Source organism: Cynocephalus volans, chromosome 2, assembly GCF_027409185.1.
Source record: "Cynocephalus volans isolate mCynVol1 chromosome 2, mCynVol1.pri, whole genome shotgun sequence".
NCBI lineage: Eukaryota > Metazoa > Chordata > Mammalia > Dermoptera > Cynocephalidae > Cynocephalus > Cynocephalus volans.
Genome location: NC_084461.1, coordinates 221,246,757 through 221,266,532, shown reverse-complemented (window position 1 = coordinate 221,266,532; position 19,776 = coordinate 221,246,757). Strand labels below are relative to the sequence as shown.

Genomic DNA, 19,776 nt, shown 5'->3' with positions numbered 1-19,776 from the left:
GGAGACTCCAGGGCACAGGAGACTCCAGAGTGGGCGAGGAAGGGGGACCGTGCGGGCAGGGTGTGGGCGGTCAGGCCAGCAGGGCAGAGGGCACTAACGGTTGCGTTCTCACACGGCCCGGCTCGGCCCCGCCCACTCTGCGGTCTCGACTCCTCCCCCCGAGGCTGCCGGCAGAGGCGGGGAGCGCGCATGCGTCCGAGCCGGGGGGGCGGGGCGGCGGGCACAAGAGAGGCTCCGCGGCCACACCGTGGACCCGAGCGCGGGGCGACGTAGCAGTGGCGGCGGGCTGAGGAGGCTTGCGGGGGGAGCGGCGGCAGAGTAGGTAGGGCCCGGGAGAGGGGGCTGTGGCTCCCGAGCGAGGCAGGGGAGTAGCGTCGGGCCGAGAGGAGGGACGCGCGGGGCGCCTTAGGCAGGGTCCTCGAGCCCCGGGTAGGGGAGGGGACGGGCGGCGGAGGCGGCGGGGAGGACCGCAGACGAAGGGCGGGCGGCGTGGCCGGGGCGGGCAGAGACGGGAGACCGGGGCGCCCTCCTCCCCTCCCGAGGAGCCCAGCGCTGCCCCGCCGTCTGTTCATCCGTCCCCCGCGCGCCGGGCTCGGCTTGTCCCAGGGCTGCTGCGGGAGCGGCCGGTCGGCGGGCGGGGCGGGGATCAGGCCGGAGAAGCGGGTGCGGCCGGGCTGTGGCCTCGGGTCCCGGGGCCAGGTGAGCGGTGGGCAGGCTGCAAGTGCGAGTGCTGGTGCGGGGCGGCCGGGGACGCGGCCGCGAGGGGCGGAGGCGGGCGGTCTTCTCACGACCAGGACGGTCTTCCCGTGCTCTGATCGTGTTTTTATCCTTCCCTTACCAGTGACGTCTATCCCCTCAGGTAGGTTGGCGTTACATGGCAGCATCTTCCCTCACCTGGAGGAGCTCTCTTTAGAACTTGCTGTTGATGAATTCTCTCAGCTCTCGTTTGTGTAGGAAAGGGGTCCATCCCTTTCTTTCCTGGATTGTGAGGTTTCTGTTGAAAACTTTGCTGAAAGCCATATTTAGACCTTGTTGAGTGTGTGCGTGTGTTTCCATCTCCCCGCTTTCGGTGGTGTTTATTGGCGATGTGTGCGGTTTGACTCTTTGGCTAGTATAAGTGACGCTCATTTGAGCATTGATGTACAAACTTTTGTGGGGACTTATGTTTTCAGTTCTCATGCATATTTTCTCCAGCAGTAGAATTGCTGGGCCACATCGTCACCTGACATTTCACAGCTTGAAAAACTGCCAATCAGGTCTCCTAAGAATCTGTACTGTTTTACAATCCCACCAGGAGCCAGGAACAGGATGTGAACCCTAGTGGTCTGGCTCCAGGGTCCATACTGTGACCTGGGCCTAAGCAGGCTTCTAGGCCTGTGCAGTACTTGGGTCCTACCTGCCGCACCCCGTGTTTGTTGTAGAGCTTATTGGAGTGTGGTGGGGATGAGGAGGAGGTGCTGGGCGGCCCCCACATCAGGCCCAGGGGCAGCCATGTTTGTGACATGGCTGAGAGAACCTGGGGTGGCCTTGACCCACACTGGGCTACTCTTGCCACCGTCTCAGGCACTAGCAGTTAGGATTTATGGATGCTGGTCTGTGTGTGCAGGAAAGGTGGACTAAAGATGTGTATGCTCGGGAAATGATAGGTGGCATCTTCTGAGCACTGAGGGGGGGTGGTAGGAAAAGATGGAGCAGCAAGTAGAGGGAGAGAGAGATGGGAGAGCAGTTCAGATGGAGAGGGAGAGATGGTGGGGGTGGGGGAAGGAGGCAGAAGGATGGAGTCAGAGACAGAGCTGGGAGGGAGTAGAGAGAGAGTGGCGGGAAGGAGGGGGACAGAGAGAAGAAGACACACACACACACACACACAGAGCCTGTTTCAACACCTGTAAGTTACAAGTGCAGTAAAATCTTTCTGTCATTGCACCTGTGTGAGGAGGTGGTTCATTTATTTGACTTTCTGATGTGGTCTTCAGCAAATGTTGCATGTAGTCATTTTTCTTTTGCTTTTAAAAATAGCTTTTACAAAAGTAGGTAAAGTAGGCAGTTTTGTTGTTGGGATGTCACACGTATGAATCTGTAAGCTAAGGAGGTGGAAGTAGTAAAGTTGGGTGGTTGTTTTAGTTGAAATAGGTGGGTGTACTGGTAGAGATTTTTAATTGCAGAAAATTAGAAAGCATTGTTATATGGTACCCAGAAATGATGAATACCGAGTATCTCTGTGTAATCTGATTAATTTCCATATTTGCTTTGGGATCTGCTTTATTGTGAAAGTGTATTCTATGTATGTTTCCATATTTTATTTCCAACTTCAAACTTTTTTGTCATTGTAAGAGTTGCTATTTAAATATCTGGTTGTAGTACTTTAGTCTCCTTACTGTCTCACTTGCTTTGTCTGTTGAATACCATGTCTGATCTCTTCTACAAGTGCTTCTTGGCATACTAGCAGCAGCTTAGAGTCTATGTGTCCTTTGCTAATGGGATATTTCAGCATCTTCCTGCAGTTGCTGGTGGCTGAGGGAACATTCTTGGCCTATGAGCCCTTGAGTCACTGACAATCTAGAATGGTCTCAACAAACGTACTAAGCACGACTTTGCTAGTTATAGTTTTCCTGTATGTGTTCCTAGGACATAAAGTCGTCTTTTTCTCTCTATGGGGGATTAGCTCTAGGACACCCTTCACCACCTGGCTGCTTCCTCCCCTTTCTTTCATTTCCAGCTGAAGTGTCAACTTCTCCATCCTTTTTTAGATGTCGATAATATTTCTGTCCCAAGACATTAAATTAATTTGCATCCAGATGGTGTCATACCATGGGCCCTCGGGTGCTGGGGTGGGTAAGATGTTTCTTTGATCAGAAAATCTCTCTCCTCCACACTTCAGCGTGGTAGTCTTGTCTCCCCATTCACCCCTGGGACTCTCCCCCACTTCCAGCCCTCCTGGTGTCCCCAAACCTGCCTGCCACTCCTCCCTTTGTTGACAGCATGGATCTACTGTTCCTTTGCCTCCTTCTCCACCTGCCCTGTCTCCTCCTCTAACTGCTCAATTCTCAGCCTTTCTTTGGCCCTCCAGGTTGCTGTTGGGCTCGTGTCTCCTGAATGACATTTCTTGCATCAAATTGAAGTCAGGTCCTTTGGGAAGAACAGACCTAAGGTTGGCAGAAGGGGCTCCTGAAATGGAGAGGCATCAGATTCAGAACCCAAGCTCATGCATCCACTTCGGGGTCAACCCAGGAAAAGACCCACCAGGCCAGCATGTTTTCAGGGCATCCTCACCCAGGGAAGTAACAAGGGATGTGCCCCAGGAAGGGTAGTGTTTGCTGTTTGCATAAACACAAAAATTTACTTGGGGTAAGAATGTGAAGGGAAATGGAGAGGACTACTGTGTTGTGTTCTCTGTGTCTTGGAGAAACCCTTTGTGCGTCCTGCATCTGGGAGCATTTGGGGCTGAGAGCAGGGCTGCTTGGAGGCAGCTCCTCTTCCCGGCTCTGTGGAAGACTCTCTGCTTGTGGAGTGGGCTGTGTGGCTGACCAGGTCTTTGATTCTCTTATTTGATCTTGATGTTTCTGTTATGAGAGTGGCTGCAAACTCTAGCCCTGCTTGACAAGGCTCCAGGGATTTGGTAGTTCATGTCTATACTGTGCCTTTCACAGGATACTTTTTTTTTTATCCTGGCAGATGGCTTAATGCTGAACTGTCCAACCCATGACCAGTTGTCACTCTCACAGTGTATTAGTCAGGGTTCTCCAAAGAGACAGAATCAATAGGATATATTATAATTATATGAGAGGGATTTATTAGGGGAATTAGCTCACATGGCTATGAAGAAAAGTCCCGTGATAGGCCATCTATAAACTGGATGCCAGTAGCGTGGCTCAATCCAAGTCCAAAGGCCTCAGAACCAGGGAAGCTGATGGTGTCCTTGGTGTAAGTTCTGGAACCCAAAAGCTGAAGAGTCCCAAGCTCTGATGTCCACGGACAGGAGAGAAGAGTGTATCCCAGCTCCAGCAGATCGAGAGAGAGCTTCACCTCTTTCCTCTGTCTTTTGTTCTCTCTGGAACCCCAGTGGATTGGATGGTTCCCACCCCCTCTGAGGGTGGGTCTTTCACACCCAGGCCACTCAGACTCTCATACTAATCTCTGCTGGAAACACCGTCATGGGCACACCTGAAAAGATTGCTTTACCAGGTTTCTCAGCATTCCTTCATCTAACCAAGTTGACATCTAGGATTAACCTTCACACACAGGAAACTTGTGAATACTGGCAGATACCCTTGTGGCTCTTGTCTGACCTGTGTCCCACCAAGATAGCACCTCTCTAGGAGAGCCCTACCCGGGAGGAGAGTTAAGTCGGGCGAGTCAGTCAAGTGAGACACAGAGGAGGCAACTCAACATGACACATAAAACCACAAATCCCAGAAAAAAGAGGGCAGCACACTTTGCAGGGCCAATGGGAGGAAGAGGGGAGCCATCTGGGACATGCATACTTAAACCAGGAATAGGGAACAAGAGAGAGAGAGAAGGAGAGGGACCTGTGGGCCACATCCTTTATTGCGGTCCAGGGTATTACCCCAGTAGGTTTCCCATAAGGAGTTCTCATTGGTGGTTTTAGGCAAACAGGTGCCTGAGATTATTGACTGCTGATTCCCATGGTCTTCCAGGGGTTGGCACAGGCTGAGTCTGCTGCATGTATTGTCTATGGGGAGGGGGGGTGCTTTCCTCTCTGGCCTGTAAATCCCCAAATATTTACTATCTGGCCTTTCCAAGAAAAAGTTTGTAGGCCCCTGGTCTACATCTTCATCATTGTTATCGTTACATGGAAGTACAAATACAGCAGAAGGAACATCTGAGAGAAAAAAACAACATGGTCACTGTAGTTGTTAGAGCGGTAGGATAGTAGGATAGTTTTTCCTTGTTTTTAACTTTCAAGAATGGCCATAATGCTAAAATCACTTATTCCAATGAAAGCACCTGTAAGTAAGCATGCCCCGTGATGCACTTACCATGCAGATGTCTCTAGGAACAGGATCCTGCAGCTTCCATGCCAGGCTCCCTCCACTGGCGCTGCTGGTCCCGACGTGGCCAGCAGGGGGCGCGCGTGCCATTCCCAGGTTTGGGCGGGCAGGCAGGAGTCCAAAGCGGGATGAGGACTTGGTATCCTGCAGACCCGCAAGTGCCCCTGCACCATGGCTTAGCCCTGGATTGGGAGCGTGGCCAGGCATGTGCATCCCCAGGGTGAGGGGATGTTTGGGGGAGATCACCCCCACACCTGGCAAAGAGCCTTCGGTGGAGTTGGTGGTGGGGTGGGGGGCTTCTGTGGGGAACCCAGGGCCCAGGGGTTGTCAGGGAGACAAGAAAGGAGAATAGGAATAGACAGGGTCCATAGAGAGCCAGCGGGGTGGACCCAGGGCCCATGTCCCCAGACCCACTGGGTCATGCCCCCATCACCGCAGCCCCACTGGCCACCTGCTCACTGGCAGGCACCTCTACCACACTCACTCTGCGTAGGTGAAAGCTGAAGTACTCCTCGTGTGTGAACTCTCTTGTTTTCACAGCTAATCTCCATCTTGCAAACAGGAGAGGGACACCAACCACAGCAAGAGGAGCGGGCTGCTGTGTCTGGCTCGCCCCCGTCCCTCCCAAGGTCTTCTGCTCATGCTCCTACTGGCTTCCACAGGTGGGAGCTCAGCATATCATACCCAGAAATGGTGAATACTGAGTGTCTCTCTGTAATCTGATTAGTTAACCATATTTGCTTTGGGATCTTCTTTATTGTGAAAGTATATTCTATGTTTGTTTCCATATTATATTTCCAAGTTAAAACTTTTACTTACATTTATAATGTGTAGGCAAAATGCAGTTTCATATTTACAGATGGTACAGACTGGCCAAGTGGAACCCTGGGCTCTCGAGATAGCACCCCCATAGCAGAGCACTAAGTGCCATTGCTGGCTGATGTGGGGGAAGCTGAACTGTATTTTTGATGTGGGATTTATCATTGAAAAAGTATAAATGTTCAGGGGGTGGAGAGTTGAACTGCCCTGTACTTTGTGGTTTGATATAACGCTGTCTCTCAGAAGTGCCCCGTCTCTGGGCTAAAAAATGAAGGGCCTGGAATTGATGAGCTCTGGAACCATCTCTACTCCAGCTTTGGTGAGGCCCAAGTCTGGGTGCTTCTTGGTAGATCTTACTTGCATTTTCTTCTCTCTTTGTTCCTAGAAACATTTTTAAACTAGATGATAATGAGCTTGAATGGAAACTAAATGTCTGTTTTATTGGTGTGCTCCAGCCTTGGCATTTTCCCTATTACCTGGATGAAGAAAAGATGAACATATAAGGTATTCGGAAGGATATGATGCCTGTGAAGTTTTTATTCCTTATTCTCACCATCTTTGCTGTTCAGATCAATCTAACTAACATCAGAGGATTCCACAAGTGCACTCACTAGTCTTAAAGGGTCAGCAGTTTTTCTAGAAAAAACTTTTGTTTCAACACCTCTGTGTTATCAGTGGAGTGCCAGTCTTTCTGCCATAGCTGCTGTATATGAGGAGGTGGATCACGTATTTGACTTTCTGAACTGGTTTGTAGCAAATATTGCATGTGGTCATTTTTCTTCTTTTTTAAACAGCTTCTATTAAAGAAGGTAAATTAGGCAATTTTGTTGTTGGAATGTGATAACATATGAATCTGTTAGTTAAGGAGGTGTATGCAGTAAAATTTTGTGATTCTTTTAGGTGAAATATTTGAGTGTTACTGGTAGGCTTTTTTTTTTAAAGATGACCGGTAAGGGGATCTCAACCCTTGGCTTGGTGTTGTCAGCACCACGCTCAGCCAGTGAGCAAACCGGCCATCCCTATATAGGATCCGAACCCGTGGCCTTGGTGTTATCAGCACCGCACTCTACCGAGTGAGCCACGGGCCGGCCTTACTGGTAGGCTTTTTTATTTCAGAAAATTTGATAACATTCAGTCATGTCATACCCAGAAATGATGACTACTGAGTTTCTGTATTTCATCTGATTAGTTCCCATATCTGCTTTGGGATCTGCTTTATTATGAAAGTATGTTCTGTGCAGGTTTCCATATTACATTTACAACTAAAACTTTGTTGTTGTTAGAATTGCTGTTTAAATAGCTGATTGTAGTACATTCGTCTCCTCACCTATCTCACTTGCTTTATCTATTAAATAACACATCTGATCTCTTCTACAGGTGCCTGCCACACTAGCAGATGTTGTTTAAAATTGTTCAAGCAATTTTACTGCCTAAAGGAGTCATAAAACAAAGCCACGTAATGTACAAAAAGAAACGATGAGATAATCACCAAAGCAAGAAACTCAAAGAAACAGCTTAGGGCGGAAAGTGGAATGTCCCCCAAGAACTAAGTAGCAGAATATCCTTGAAGATTTTAACTTCCATACTTTCCCATCATTTGGGTTTAGCTGAACTAAGGGCAACTGCCCCCAGAGCAATCATTTTTCGCTGTGCTTCAATTTTCTTATCTACATCAAAGGCTTTATTCCTGCAAAAGTTTTTGATCTTTCTCAATCTTAGCATTCCTATGTGTTTTTCTAAAGGGTTGGGCTTTGGCCTCCTAAACTAGAGGCTTTGGCCTTCTAAGCTACAGGCTTTGGCCTAAATGAAGGGCGTTGGTCCTCTAAACTACAGGCTTTGGCCTTCTATACTAAGGACTTTGGTCCTGAGAAATACATGTGTTTTATTTCTATCTCATTAATAACTTCTTAGTCAATATCATCTACAGGCCTGTGTGTGTGTGTGCGCGCGCGCGCGCGTGCGCGCGTGTGTGTGTTATACATATGTATATTGTTAGTATATTCATTGTTGCAAATCATATTTATTCTTTATGCCCCTATCCAATTTCTCCCCTCCTGCTTCCCTTCACCTTTCTCTTCCCTCCTTCCCCCTTCCCCCTCTTGTCTCGTCTCCTCCCCCCTCTAATAACCATAGATTTGTTCTCTCCATCTGATAGATTAACTGTTCCTTTTTTGGTTTATTGCTAGATGATCTGTCCAGTACTGAGACAGGTGTGATCAAATCCTCCCCTATTATCATAATATATCAGATGGTTCTTCCATTACTCTGGTGTGAGATTTGTGAAAAAAGAGGACCTCTTCTTTTTTTTTGTTTTTTGTTTTTTGGTCTCTGCCAGTGCCTCTCCTTGTGTCAATGCAGTTGAGGGTCTGGCCTGCCATCTGCATGGTGGCTGTGACTGCTGCTGTAGAGACTAGCCACTTTCGCACCTCCCTGCAGTTGCTGCTGGCTGAGGGAAACTATTCTCAGCCTAGTGAGCATTTGAGTCATTGACAATCTGAAATGGTCTCAGCAAATGTGCCAAGCACGATTTTGCTGCTTGTAGGAGTATTCTTGTATGAGTTCCTAGCAGGGTGTCCATTCGTCCTTTGCTCTCTATGCAGGATTGGTTCCAGGACCACCTTCACCACCCGGCTGTTTCCTCCTCTTTCTTTATTTCCAGTTAAATTCTCAACTTCCCTGGCCTTAGTTAGATCTCCTTCCAGCATGTACTCCTCAAGTTGCTGTTGTCAGTTCTTCATCTGTCTTCCCCACTGGAAGGTTCTCCTGTGGGAGGTTGCCAGAGCAGAAGGCATATGTGTCCTTGTCCCCTTCTCTCTCTCCCATCTTTCTCAAACAGAAAGGAAACTAGACCCTACACGGTATGTTAAAGAATTTCAATATTTAACACATACCTATAATCTTACATGGCATGATGTGTATGTCATCATGTCCTTTACTCTCACCCCAGAAGAAAGGGATAGGGTCTGGTCAGCTGCTACTGCATTTGCCAACTCTACATACTCAAGACCCCACCAGATATCCGGTAGAGACTATGGCAGTCCCTCGAACTGACCCTATCTGGGACTACCAAACCAACTCTCAAGATGGATCTAAACGAACACACCTAATGACTTGCTTAATAGAAGGCATGAAAGAAGGTGCACTCAGAGCAGTAAATTATGACAAAATCCAAGAAGCAAAACAAAGGTCGGATAAAAACCCAACTCTTTTTATGAGCAGATTCACAGAAGTGGTCCTCAAATATACCAACCTAGACCCAACCTCTGAAGCAGGCTGATTGTACCTACATCCACATTTTTTCTCACCAAATATCAAGCAAAAACTACAAAAGCTGGAAGATGGCCCTCAACCCCTCAAAGGACCTAATTAATATAGTCTTTAAGGTCTTTAATAATGGGGTGAAGAACAAAGGCTACCAAAGGTAAAGAGATATCAGGCTAAATTCTAAATGAGGGCCACTGCCTAACAGGGCAGTCAGAATCCTAAAGCGCCAACAGGGCAACAATGATCTCCTTCAGGCCGTGCTTCAAATGTGGCAAGGACTAACATTGGGCCAGAGCCTTCCCAAATCCCAAGGCTCCGCCGAGACCCTGTCTGGTGTGTGGGAGAACACGTCATTGGACATCTGACTGCCTTCAGACCTCTGAGCCTGGAGCCATCACTCCAGCACCCAAATCTGAGCTGGGACTGCACCTCCCCAAACTTCTGGGACTTGCCACCAAAGACTGATGCTGCCTGGGCTCAGAGGCCGCCACTGTGACCATCAACAAGACTGAACCCAGGGAAAATATGGAGGTGTCAGATGTGCTGATCTCTTTTTGGCTCAACACGAGGGTCACTTTCTTAGTTCTTCCTGAACATGAGGGGCTTTTGTTGCCTTTTTCAATCTCTATTATAAGGGTAAATGGCCAAATTTCCAAACCTATGATAACCTCACCATTAACCTGTGTTGTACAAAGCACAGCTTTCGCTCATTCTTTCTTGGCCATACCTACATGCCCCACTGCTATAACAGGGCAAGACCTATTCACTAAACTACACTCAACCTTAACCCCACACCCACTGAAGATATTAACACATAATCTCCTTTTCCTCACACAGGGAGAATCCCAAAATTCTGTCCCACCTACTCCTCCTTTTCCAGATGTAATCAACCCTTGGGTTTGGGGTACCAAACATCCTTCGGTGGCTACCCATCTCTCCCCTATAAATATAACTTTAAGAGATCAATTTCCTTTCCCAAATAAGCCTCAATACCCAGTGCCTGCACAACGGTTAAAGGGTCTAAAACCCATCACAAATAAATTAATATAGGCTAGGCTTTTAGGGGCCACCATCTCTCCATATAATTCCCTATCCTAGTTATAAAGACAGATGGGTCCTATCATCTGGTTCAGGACCTTAAGGCTATAAATGAAGCTATTCTCCCACTTTCCCCTGTCATCTCTAATCTCTACATCCTTTCCTCAGTGCCCCCTAATACCTCACATTGCACAGTGTTAGACCTTAAAGGCACCTTCTTCACCATTCCTCATGACCCATCATCCCAAGACCTCTTCCCTTTTACATGGACTGGCCCAGACTCATGGGTCTCACAACAACTCACCTGGGCAGTCCTACCCCAGGGATTTAGGGACAGTCCTCATCTGTTTGGCCAAGCGTTAATGAAAGACTTGCAGAAGCTGTCACCTCTAGTACCTTACTGCAATATGTCGATGATTTACTTCTTTGTAGCCCCACAAAAGAACTTTCTGAACATCATGCTATCTTCCTTCTAAACTTTTTGGGACAAAAGTTTACTGAGGCTTACTTAAAAACACACAGCTTACCAAAACAGCGGTTTACTTATTGGGGTCTTTTAGTTGCCCCAAGTCATAGGGCTCCCACAGTAGACAGAAAACACATCATACAGGAAATTCCCCTTCCCAAAACTTAAGGCTGAACTTCTCTCCTTCCTTGTGTTAGTAGGATATTTGGGTGCCAAATATTGGTCTCATCACTTGACCTTTTTATCAGGCCACTAACGGGTGTCTCCATGAACCCTTAGATCCTAATCTCCTTGTATCTACTCCCTTTTCACTCTTAAAACAAGTTCTCACTTCTTCCCCAGCGTTGGCACTCCGCAACCCAAACAAGGTCTTCCTTATATATGTAGACAGCAAATGGGGAATTGCGGTGGGATTATTGGCTCAGCAGTGTGGGCCCGACCTCAGACCAGTAACTTATTTGTCCAAACAGCTGGATAAAACAGTTCTCAGCTGGCCACCCTGCTTGCAATCTTTGGCTGCAGCCACCATACTAATCCAAGAAAGCTCAATATTAACTGTCTTCCAAAAAGTAATAGTACATTGTGTGCACTCACTTTCTTCACTTCTTACCCACCAGGCCACCCAACAGATTATTGCCACCACATTTCAGGTTATTCATGCCTTGCTTCTTGAAAATCCCAAAGAAACTTTCACTTGCTGCTCTTCACTTAACCTGGCTACACTTTTGCCTGTCCCCCAACCCACAACGGATGAACCTGATTGCAAGGAAATACTGGACCACTTTACTAACCCCTTTCCACATATTTCAGACAACCTGCTACCACTCCTCATACCAGACTGATTCATAGGTGTGAGCTCTTTTAAACACCAAGGGATAACATAGGCAGGCTATGCAATTATTTCCTTAACTCAGATAATTGATTCCAGCCCCCCACCATCCAATACAGCCTCACAACAGGCGGAACATATAGCCCTCACCAGGGCCCTAACATTGGCCAACAAACCGTGTAAACATATATACAGATTGTATAGCCCTCACCGGGGTCCTAACATTGGCCAACAAACAGTGTAAACATATATACAGATTGTACAGACTCAAAATACACCTGTCACATAATTCATTCTCATGCACCAATTTGGATGGAAAGGGATTTCTTGACAACCAAGGGAACACCTATACTTAACGGTCCTTTAATCCTAAAACTGTTACTGGCAGCCCGCCTGCACACCCACGCAGCCATCCTTCACTGCAAGGGACACTAAAAATCTCAAGGCCAAATAGCTGTGGGTAACAATCGGGCAGATGTTGAAGCCAAGAAACACACACTCACACAGGCCCAACACCAAATGTTGGCTCTGCCTGTTCAGCCACCACCCTACTCACCCGAGGAACATACATCCCTCACACAGCAGAGCTCACAATTCAAACAAGGATGGCACATTCTCAAAGATAAAATAGTCCTTCCGGCCACAGAGGTATACAGTATCCTAACACAAGTTCCTAACCATTTCCATGTACGATGTAAGCCTCTCTAAACTTCTGTCTTCTCCAGTAGAACATTCTCATCCTCAACAGGGCCTCCAGTCAATAACACAGGGCTGTAATATTTGTCTCTGCACATCCCCACAAGGCCACTTACAACCTCCTCCTTTCCCTATCTGTCCAGCTAGAAGCCAGGTTCCTGGACAAGACTAGCGTGTAGATTTCACCCACATGCCTCCTGTAAAAAAAAGTATCTTCTTACATTGGTAGATACTTTTACTGGATGGGTAGAAGCTTACCCTAGCACTTCAGAAAAGGCAGCGTCTGTCAGCACAATCCTGCTGCAACACATAATCCCTTGGTTTGGTCTCCCCACCACTGTCCAGTCTGATAATGGCCCTGCTTTCATTTCACAGATCTCCCAAGGAATTTCACAGGCTTTAGACATCTCTTGGAAATTACACATTCCATATAGGCCCCACTCCTTGGGAAAGGTTGAAAAGGCAAATTCTATTACAAAAAAACACCATACCAAATTAATGTTACAATTACGTATGCCATGGCCTGAACTACTCCCAATAGCTCTCATGAGAATCCGCATAACCCTAAGGGCACCCCAACTTCTCGGTCCCTTTGAGCTTGTGTTTGGAAGACCTTTTCTGTTGGGTAACTTCCCTTATGACCCTCACCCCTTGGGAGACTTTTAACCTGCTCTAAACCACACCCGACTACTTTTGCACAAGTATGCTAACACCCACCTACCAAAACCGTATTCCAATCCCTTTCCCCCTCTCAACATTGAGCCAGGAGACTGGGTTCTCCTAAAAGATTTAAATCCAAAACCTCTTCACCCTAGGTGGACAGGCCACATCAGGTACTTCTCACCACCCCAACTGTGGCAAAATTATCGGGCATAAGAGCTTGGCTTCAATTTTCCAGGTTAGAAAATGTGCCAGACTTCAAAACTCTCAGGACATCCTGAGAAATATCATTCCTGGCTTCTCACACCCACCTCTGTCAGGCTGACAAGGATACCTGAGGAACCCATGGAGGAGTCAGAAACCAGAACCGCAGAAGCCTAACTGCTCCAGCCAACATACGCCCAGCTGATGAGTGGGCTGCCCTGCCTGGTGTCTGTGTCAGCTGCAGGGCGTTTCTATGACCTAATTCTACTCTGTCCTTACAAACACACCTGAAGTCCTAGCCTCCAGGAATACACTTGTATCTTTTCTTTGGGACTGCTACCTATAAGGGAATTTCAGGGACTTCTTGCCTCCTCAGATAACCAGATAGACGGAAGTGGAAGGTTAATCATTCTTACCATGTTCTTTTTCAATCAGGAAAAGGCTACAAACCTAAAAACTCTGCCAGCTACATGGCCTAAGGGCTCATGGCTATGACCCTTTTTGCTCCATATCGTAATTCTCTTTGTAATAATTTTCATTCTGCTATTCATTAGGATCTATACTTCTACAACAAGTCTCACGGTTCCTCTGCACGACCATCCAGTGACTCATGAGTGGGTAATTGAAATTCTGATGGTGAGAGATGCCCGTTATCATCTCCTCCAGTCTCAAGGACCATGACAAGGAAATCCCTCAGATCATTAGCCCCTCGTCACCCCTTTGTCAGCACAAAGACATTACAGAAGATGGACCTTCATCCATTTACCCAGGCTGGGGGTCTGCCTAGTAACAGTAACTCACGTCCTTTCTTTTTTACCAAACACAAAAGGGAGGACTATTAGGTTCAAGGAAGACTACTTAAGATGGTGACACTCAAAGACTCAAAATCGTGGTTTCTGCCCTATGGGACTTCCCCGTGAAGTAAAAAGACAAACTCATAACAACAACAGAACTCCATGCCGTTGGTCCGCTCTGAAACACCACCTTACATACTAAGGGAACCAGTAATTGCAAACCTAAAAATCGCCTAATTAACATAAGGCCGCAACAACTCCCATTGGATTTTTCATTTAACTCCTCATCAATATGCACTATGACCAATCAGAACAACAAAACTCACCACAAGAAGAAATGTAAGCCCAACCCCAGCAGGGGAGGTCGGGCTAGGTTCTGTCCTTATGCCCCTGCCGTGCATCCTGTGCCACTAAACTCCTTCCAGCCTGATTTTTAACCTTGGTACTAATTCTTTGTGAACCTTTCAGATCCCAGAGGGTAGGGCTAGCCTTGCATTTCCCTTTGAAATGGGGCACACATGAGGTCCAGCCTGGGAGGATCATAGATCCTGGCTACTTCTACAGGAAGCTCCTCAGGCCAGCCTCTTCCTCTTGGAACCTGAGGATCCTGACCCAGAAGACAATGAGGATGAGCTGGTGGATGGTCCAGCAGTTGTGTGTGTAACAGAGCCCTGGGCAGGTGATGAGGGGGCCCTAGAGGCAGGTGTCCTTGCCAAGCCCATGTGAGAAGCAGGGTTGCTAGGGTTAGAGGTTAGCATGGATATGCCCCTAGAGGCAGCCTTGGTTGCAGTGGCACTCGGCTTCCAACTTGAATTTAGGGGTTTGAGCTTGAGTATCCTGAGGCGGTGACTCAAAGTAGGGACAACAGTGCTCCCTCCAACAGGGTTATTCTTAACTGCTGGCGGGTTCCATGGTTACTGGGGCTGTTTGCTGTCTAGAAGGGCCCCAGGTGTTTAGGCCTGAGCTTCCCCCATGGTGCTGTGTGGTGCTCGGGGTCATCTCTTTCCTGCAGTGATGTCAATCAATGTGAAGGCTGAGCTCGGATCTGCAACAGCCTCTCTGCTCCCAAAGCCCATGGGTGCCACTGAAATGGCCAACCTCAAGGGCCCCCAGCTTGTGTTGCCATTTGTGGAGCGGAGCCGCCCAATGTGTGACTGAATGTTGGTCACAGCACTGGGTGCATGGGTGGCAGCTGCAAAGCCAGAGGCGTGGATGCGCAGGAAGGAATACAGCTGGGGTGGCAGCAAAGGCCAGATGGCTGCTGGCATGGGAGTCTTCAGCGTTTTCTGCATATGATCATGTCCTCTGCAGCTAGGGATAGTCTGACTCCCTCCTTCCTGATTAGATGCTCTTTATTGCTTTCTCTTGCCTTATTATGCTGGCTAGGACTTGTAGTACCAAGTTGAATAAGAGTGGGGGAAGTAGGCATCCTTGTTTTGTTCTACGTCTTAGAGGAAAACACTCCAATTTTTGTACATTCAGTATAGTAGAAGTCAGTCGGTTCTGGATCCGAAACTGACTCAGTTCTGGGAACTGATCAGGTATCATGACTTCCTCTTAGAGAAACCCACCAGTAGCCTCCTGCTGCTCCATTCTTGCCCTTTTCTTGGGTTGTAGACGTTCATCAGTATGCTTATTATTATCTCTAAGGGTGCCGTGTTCTATTAACTATCTTTACAACTCCTTGCTGCCAAGCCCCCTGGCTTTGTCAGTTATTATGGTGATTGTGGTCCATGGGCTTCTGGTTATTGAGCTCTACCACTTGGCCTCTGTTACTTTAGGGTCCCATCATCCTAGTGGATTTTAAAGAGCTCAGCTCTGTGGCCTCTTCCTGTGACATTCCTGGCCTACAGAGAAGAGCTCCAACTGCACTGTTTAGTGATGCTGGTGCCCCACTTACCGGTGCATTCTTGATGGTCTGTGTAAATGGTGGGGTCTCTGGGAGCCCCATGGAGTAATCCTTTGCCCAGTTTTCTGGACTCACATAACATACATGGGCATGCCTACTCTTGGCCTCTTTATTCCTTCTTCCACATGCCAGGGCAGCTCTGGCATGTCTGCTTTTCTCCGCATTGGCCATCTCTTTACAACAGTCCTGTAAGAAAAGAGCGACTCCCTGTACCCCTCCACATGACAGCTAATTCTTGCAGCTCCTTGGGGGTATAATCTGTTTCCTCCCTTATCAGGCCTAGCCATCCTCTAGTTGGAATTTTCTGGTATGTCACCTTAAATTACTGCCCTGGCAGCCAAGAGAAGAGCTGGGGCAGCTTCTGGGGGATCATGTGTTGCATTCTGCAGTGCCTTTTAGCACAGGGGAAGTGCTAGTTCTTACTAGAAAAAAGTAGGTGATCTCGATGAACTCAAAGCTTTCACGGATCTGTAGGGGTGACCATACAGATGTCTCCATCCCTTGTTACATGGTCCCAGATTTTCATAGCTAGGTCTCTTGAGTTTAGCAGGCTGCCTTCATCTGGGCATTGACATGTCTCTGGATTTCTGCAGCTCTAACTGCTGAACCTTGTTTTTATTCCTCAGTTGTTTCTACTCTTTCACTGCAGGAGATAATTGCCTCTTTCCAACTTACCAGTGAGGCCTTCTAGCAGCCTTTAACTGCTTATTAAAGCCCAGATGTCTCATTATCCCTCTGCAGAGTGTCAGTACAACTTAGCAATAGTCAGCCAGCTCCACTGTCTATGTAGCACCATATTTTAAATAGCCTGAATTATCACACATGCAAGGGCATTTTCATACAGGGTGTTTTGTTTTCTCAGGTTAGGTCCGGTGATATCTTCAGCAACTGCATGGCCACCATGTGCCAGAGGCTGCCAGTGACCCCAATATCACTTAGAATAGAGGGGTGGTGAGTGAACTTGTCCCAGAACTCCAGCTCACTGCTTGCCTTCTTAGAATATTTGTGGTCCTGCTGTTAGCTCAGGTTCTCTAAGAAACAAGTGCCAAGACTGGATTTTGTGGGGAAAATGGGAAGGGAGCCAGAGAAAGCTGGGACAGCTATTAAACCTAGACCCAGCTCCAACCCCCATGGAGGAGAGGAAAGGAAGTGTGTTAGTCCATTTGTGTTGCTTATAACAAAATACTTGGAACTGGATAATTTATTTAAAAAAATGAAATTTATTGCTTACAGTTTCTGAGGCTGGGAAGTCTAGAGTCCATCTGGTGGTGGTGACAGTGACCCAGGGGTCTCACATTGCAGGGTGGTGGAAAGAGAGCAGAGAGAGAGACAGACTCTCCTCTTCTTTTAAAGGCCTTAGAACCATGCCCCTGACCACCATTTTTAACCCATTCACTACTTCACGGTTCTACAGTCCAATCACCTCTTTAAGGCTCCACCTTTCAGTTACCGTGATAGGATTTTCCATCCTCTTAACAGTCACAGTGGGGGCTGAGTTTCTAATACATAAATCTTGGGGGACACAGTTCAAGCTTCAACTAATTTTGGGTGGACATAATTCAGTCCACTATAGGAAGGAAAGCTGGGTAAGAAAAGTCTCACACTGCAGTGCAATTATAAGAAGGTTTTGGCAAAGTCCCTGGGCCAAAGCTACCCTTTAAAGGAGTCTTGTGTCTCCTGGGATTGCTCCTGCCTCAATATCCCTGCTGCACTCACTCACTAGCCAGGAGCAACACTGGGCCTTTGTGCAAGTGAAGTCATCAGTTTCAGATCACAGCCGCTGAGGCCCTTGGTCAATTGTGTTTTTATTGTTGTTGTTTTTGTTTGTTTGTTGGAAATACGGGAGAACTGAAAGGTGCATACTCATACTCATGGCTGTCAGAGAAATAATACATTTTATTTTATTTTATTATGACTACCTTTCAATGAACATTAGTCCTTTAGTATCTTTGCCCCTTTTCTAAATAGTAATACCTTAAAATTATTTAACTTTTTCTATTTCACAAGTTGTAAACCAATATTTTAGGTCTGTCCTTTTTTATTTTTGTGAAATACGTGAGATCTAAGGTCTGTGTTTAGGTTCATTTTTTTCAAAATATGGATGTCCAAATATTCCAACATCATTTGTTGAAAAGACTATCCTCTCTCCATTGAGTTGCCTTTGTTCCTTTGTCAAAGATCAGCTGACTGTGTGTGTGTGAGAGTCTACTTCTGGGCACACCGTTCCACTTTACTGTTCTGTGTCTGTTCTTTTGCTAGTACCAGGCTGTCTCGATTACTGTAGCTTTATAGTAAATCTTGAAATCTTTTAGGTAGTGTCAGTCCTCTAACTGTAGTTCTTCCTCAGTATGTTCTTGGCTATTCCAGGTGTTTTGCTTTTTGATATAAACTTTAGAATCAGTTGTCATTTTCTATAAAATGACTTGTTAGAGATTCGATTGGGACTGCATTGAATTAATAGATCAAGTTTGGAAGAACCAGCTTCTTGATGATATTGAGTCTTCCTATCTATGAACATAGAATATCTCTCCTTAATAAGTTCTTTGATTTCTTTCATCAGAGTTTTGTCATTTTCTTAATATAAATCTTATAAATGTTTGTTAAATTTATACTTTAGTATTTCATGTTTTGGGTGCTATCATAAATGCTACACACATATTTTTTTTTTTATAATTTCAAATTTCCCTCATTGTGTTATTATATAGGACAGCAGTTGAGTTTTGTATATTGACCTGTATCCTGTGACCTTGCTATACTTGCTTGTTAGTTCCAGAAATTATTTTGTAGATTTTTTTGGCATCTTTTACATACACATTAATCTGAAAATTGTTTTATTTTTTCTTTTCCAATTTATGTGTGTTTTACTTCATTTTTAAGATTTTGTTGGGTTTTTTTTGGGGGGGAGGGGGGTCTTATTGTGTTAGCAAGGATTTCCAGTACCATGTAGAATAGGAGCAGTAAGAAAGGATGCCTTAGCCTAATTCCTGATATTAGGAGGAAAGCATTCTGTCTCTCACCACTAAATTTAAGATCAGCGGTAGTTTTTTGTTTGTTTTTTGTTTTTTCTTCTCTTTTGTAGATGTCCTTATCAAGTTGAGAAAGTGCTCCTCTGTACCTGGTTTGTGGAGTCTTTTTTATCATGAATGGTGTTAGATTTTGTCAAATACTTTTTCTCATTAATTGATATCATCATATGATGTTTTTCTTTGGTTTGTCACTGTGGTGGGTTATGGTGTTTGATTCGAATGTTGAACCTATCTTGAATAACTGGAGTAAATCTCACTTGGTCATGGTGTATAATTTTTTGTTTTATTCATATTGGATTTAATTTGCTAATTTCTTCTGTGAATTTTGGCATCTATGTTGAAGAAAGATGTTTACCTGTAGTTTTTCTTTCATGTAATGTCTTTGTTTTGTTTTGGTATTGGAGTAATACTGGCCTTGTAGAATAAGTTAGGAACAATTTCTTCTGCTTCTTTTTTCTGGAAAAGATTGCAGAGAATAACTGTGTTTTTTCTTTAAATTTTTGGTAGAATTTACCAGTGAAACCACCCGGGCATGTTCTTTTTTGGAAGATCATTAATTATTGATTTTTTAATAGATAGAGATTGCTTGCAAGAGTTTTGGTAGTTGGTCTCTTTTAAGGAATTGATTTATTTCATCTAAGTTATCAAACTTGTGGGCATAGAATTGTTCATAATATTTCTTTATTATCCTTTAAATATCTGCAGAATTAGTAATGATAACCATTTTTTCCTTTTGTTTTTTATCAGTAGTTTGTGTCTTTTCTCATTTTTCCTTAATTAGCCTGACTACAGGTTTATCAATTTTACTGATTTTTAAAGAAGCAGCTTTTGGTTTTGTTGATTTTCTATTTTCCTGTTTTTAATTTCATTAATTTTTGCTCCAATTTGGGTCTTTTTTTTCTTTCTGCTTGCTTTAGTCTTAAATTGTGCTTTTTATTTAAGGCAGAATCTTATGTTATTGATTTTAGAGCTTTCTTCTTTTCTAATATGAACATTTAATGTTATCAGTTTTTATCTAAGTTCTGCATTGCTGTATTGCAGAAATTCTGGTGTTATATTTTC

The 19,776-nt window shown here is 45.7% G+C and overlaps 1 long non-coding RNA gene across 1 annotated transcript; it reads left to right on the top strand.

Moving 5' to 3' along the window:
* The first annotated feature begins 242 nt into the window (after nt 1–242).
* Nucleotides 243–7,512, top strand: LOC134367311 (uncharacterized). Its single transcript, XR_010022401.1, has 3 exons — nt 243–322; nt 6,214–6,332; nt 7,206–7,512. It is a non-coding gene; the product is annotated as an uncharacterized LOC134367311 (long non-coding RNA).
* The last annotated feature ends 12,264 nt before the right edge of the window (nt 7,513–19,776 follow it).